Below are 4585 nucleotides of genomic sequence, written 5' to 3'. Positions count from 1 at the left end.
AGAGAGAGAGAGAGAGAGAGAGAGAGAGAGAGAGAGAGAGAGAGAGACCCTTGAGATGAACATGCATATTTGATCTCAGCCTTCTTCAGCAGAATGCTCTTTCCTAATAAGGTGAACCTAGGGATTATAGTCTTTAGACCAATCTTAGTGGCCTGCCTTTTATCCAATGACATGAATTTATAGCTTGGTAATTCCTGTGGTATTATCCAGATTTTTGCATATATACCACAATAATTTGCACTAGGCAGAATCACAAAGTACAGAAACTTAATTCCAATGACTGAAACAAATCAGGAATTTGTTGATACATATAATGAAATCACAAACAGAAGCAGCAGTGCAATGGCCATGGGAACAAAAGGGACTACAAGTCTCCTTGAGGACTTGGCAGACTTTTACTATTCCTAAGACAAGGGTTATCCTGTAGGCAGCTTTGGTTTCACCGTTTTCCTAGACTTATTGCCACCAAAATCAGAGAAATGTTTTAGCCTAAGTGCTTTGACATTTTTGGGAGAAGACCTCTGATTGTTCTCTTCTGAGTCACATACTGAACTATGGACCAACCATTATGTTCAGAGACAGGAAACAATTAGTGACCTAGTTTGAGCCACCTGCCTACTCTTGTGGCCAAAAGGGGAATACACTGCTAATGTTAGTTCTTTTCAGCACTACTTGATTGGGATAAAAAGAAGTAATTTTTTCCTCTCTGCCTGCTGTTGGGACCCTTTGCCTCTCAGTGGGTTGCCTCGTCCAGCCTTGATATGAAGGTATGTGCCTAGTCTTATTGGAACTTGCTGTGACTTGTTTGGTTGATATCCCTGGGGGGCCTGGTCTTTTCTAAAGGGACATGGAGTAAGAATGGATGTGGGGGTAACAGAGGTGTGAGGGAGGACTGAGAGTAGAGGAGAGAGTGGAAACTATGGTCAGGATGCAATATATGAGAGAAGGATAGATAGATAGATAGATAGATAGATAGATAGATAGATAGATAGATACATAGATACATAGATACATAGATACATAGATACATAGATACATAGATACATAGATAAATACATAGATGGATAGATGGATAGATAGATAGATAGATAGATAGATAGATAGATACATAGATAGATACATAGATAGATACATAGATAGATACATAGATACATAGATAGATACATAGATAGATACATAGATACATAGATAGATACATAGATACATAGATGGATAGATGGATGGATAGATGATAGATAGATTTTTAAAAAGATGTCATTTTTTAAAAAATAATAGAGTTCTTATTTTAAGCAGATAAAATAATTCATCATGTCCATGAAAGGAGATGGCATAAGGCTCCACATATAAATACCTATATATTTATGATCACATTATTATGTTGTTTTAGTTTCTGAAATCTTAGTGATTTTGTGTCTATTTTATTTGTACTTCACTGAAATTTATATGAAACCATGTGCCATGCTTTGCATGCCATCTATACTGGGGTGTTAAGAGGATGAAGAAATGAAAGGCACATGGACATAGGAAAGCTGAGAGCAGGTTGACTAGGCTCTCTAATGGAGATGCTGCAATATCTTGGAAGCCAGAGTATTTAATATGAGAGTTGAAAAGGGAGATAGGGTTATTACACTAAGCTAAACAAGGAAGCAGGGTTTTTACATATATAAAACAAGGAGGCAGAATATTATATACAGCTGAACAGGGAGGCAGGTTTAGCTAATGTTAGCAGGAGCAGTCTCTATTGGGGAGCAGTCCCTGGGTCACAAATATCTAAGGGTAGAAAGCTACAGCAGCTAATTTTTTTATACACTGTCAGGATTCACTCTTAGACTCAAGGAAGACTTTGGCATCCCTCTGAGCCTCACCCAGATAAAGCGTTGCCACTCCCATGGGGTTGACACATAGGTCTTTGACATGGCCATGCACATGGCAACAATGTAATGTACCCAGGACTTCACTTGCTCCCTGTAGCTATGCATCTATAAGTTCCTACATCTCTATTTTTTGTTTCATAAGGGTTAATACTAGAATTGATAAGCCACTATTGATTTTCTGTCTTGGGCTCTTTTGTCATCTTTTCTGGCCCCCATGTTTTCAGTCCCTGATTCCTGCTTTTATTGTCATAGGTGATGTCTGGTGGCTATATTTAAAGAATCAGAAATAGATATCTGAAGGCCTACTTAATCATCCCACCATTCAATTGTCGTTTTAAAAGTGATGACTCTAAATTGTCTGGAATATGTCACTGATTCTCTAAGATAGCCACAACACCCAACAGTAGCTCTTTTTGTGATGTACATGGTCTTGTGTATACTAACTAAATGCTCTATCTCTGACCCACATCCCCAGCCCCAAAGTTAATATTTCTTTGTTGTTTCTTATGTGATGGGTACCATGCTAAGTTCCATACATAAATTATTTAACTTTGTTTTTATGTTTTCATTTATAAGCTTCTATTATTTCCCCCTTTGAAAAAGGACAACACAAAATACAGAAACATTAGTGTCTCCAAAAGTCACCTAGCTCATAAATGCTGTCATGTAACTGTCATGATATGCATCTTCAGAAAATTTTCATGATGTCAGAATAGAACTCTATCGTTGTTCAAAAATAATTTTCTATTTTCCACACTACCAATTCCTTAGCTATCAGCATTCTGCTTTGTGTCTCTGTAAATGTGATCACTGTAAGTACATGATGTAAGTGGAATCACAACATCTGACTTCCCTGTTAGTGTAATATCTTTAAGGTTCATTAATGTTATGAAGTATACTGAAATTCCATTCCTCTTTAAGGTTGGGTAATGTTCTATTGAATTAATGTAACCTATTTCATTTATCCATCTAACCACTGATAAACATTTGAGTATTTCTACTTTTTGGCTATTACGAGAAATACTTCTATGAACATCAGAATATGAATAGTTGTGAACAGAAAACAATACTGAAAACAATACTACACAAATATTCCATTTATATGTAGCATGAATGTATGTTCATCATGCATGTAGATGTTCAAGTTAGAGTGTCAAAAGTGATTTTTAGGGTCCTGGAGATACGGCACAGTTGTTAAGAGCACATGTTTCTCTTGCAGAGGTCCTGAGTTTTGGTTTCCAGCAGCTACACTGGGTTGCTTACACCCACCTGAACTCCAGCTCTGATCTGATATCAGGATCTAATACCTCTGACCTCCATGAACACCTGAACTCACATGTACACACACACACACTCATACACACACATACACACTCATACACATAATTTAAATAAATATCTTTAAACATGATCTACGTGAGTTACATCAAACATTTGAGTTATTATCTTTAGAAAGAGAATAGAGTGAGGCAGGAAATGAGTATATAAATTTTATTATTCCTATGTTTTGTTATTTTTCCAGAAAAATAATAGAATGATATGTATCTTGAGGAATTTTTTAATGCAATAAAAATAATGATGATGATTTTTGGCATCTTCAGGCTGAAAATAAAATATATTTAAAGAATTTTTCAAAAGGTCAGAACACAAGGGACACAAGAAACTGGAAATGACTCTGTGTGAGTTGAAATTTTTAAGGTGCATATATTATTTTTATAATTAAAAGTACCTAATTAGAAGAAAGTAGCCATATGGGGTGGCTCTTGCCTGTAATCACAATACTAAGGAATCTGTGCGAAGAGGATTACAAGTTAGAGATTGCCCTGGGCTACATTGTCCATTCAAGTCAACCTGTACTACATAATAAGACCCTGTTTCAAACAAATACAGTCAGCCTGAAGTGGTAGTACATAGCAAGTTCCAGGTAAACCAGAATTACATAGCAAAACCTTGTCTCAAACTAACAACAAAAATCAAATAGGAAAAGTTTGAAGGTGCTAGATAATATTGTAATGTCAACTGAGGACCAGTGGGAGGCAGTAGAGAGCCATGAGGCTGAAATGACAGACCCATGATTAGGGTAAAACTTCAAATTCTCAGGATAGAGGCACTGTTATTTTCAGGGTAAAGGTGCTGACAAGACACTGGGAACAAAACTATCAAATATAAAATACGAAATTAAAGATCACCAAGTGCTCAGCTCTAGAGAACCAAGGGAGAGAAATCTTCGTCAGGTGTTCTTTACTAAGTATCATGCAACCGTGACCCAGGAGCAGTGCTCTAGACCAGGTAACCTTGAAAGATTCATAGGTGTCTGAGTGCCATGGGCTTATTTAGAAACATCCAGCTGAGTCACCGAATCCTGCACTTTTATTGGTTATAATAAAAATAACCTTGCGGCCCGAAGATGTATGGCTGGAATTAGGGTAAGTACAGGTTCAGGACAATCTTTAAGATATGTGCTATAGTGCTTGAGAAATGGCTCAGCAGTTAAGAGTGCTTGCTGCTCTTCCAGAGAATTAGAGTGTGGTTCCTACTTACATGGAGTCTCACAAATGCCTGTAATTCAAGCCCTCTTCTGGACACATGAACACACACACGCACACACACACACACACACACACATACCACTTGATATTCCTGGAGTTTTTGCACCAAAGTTATTTTTTACAACACTGCATTAAAATATCATTTGTCTTAATAAATCAGTT

This window comes from Grammomys surdaster, unplaced genomic scaffold, assembly GCF_004785775.1.
Source record: "Grammomys surdaster isolate TR1022 unplaced genomic scaffold, NIH_TR_1.0 125982, whole genome shotgun sequence".
NCBI classification, from domain to species: Eukaryota; Metazoa; Chordata; class Mammalia; order Rodentia; family Muridae; genus Grammomys; species Grammomys surdaster.
The sequence above is the reverse complement of the archived record's forward strand: the minus strand, read 5'-3'. Positions refer to the sequence as shown.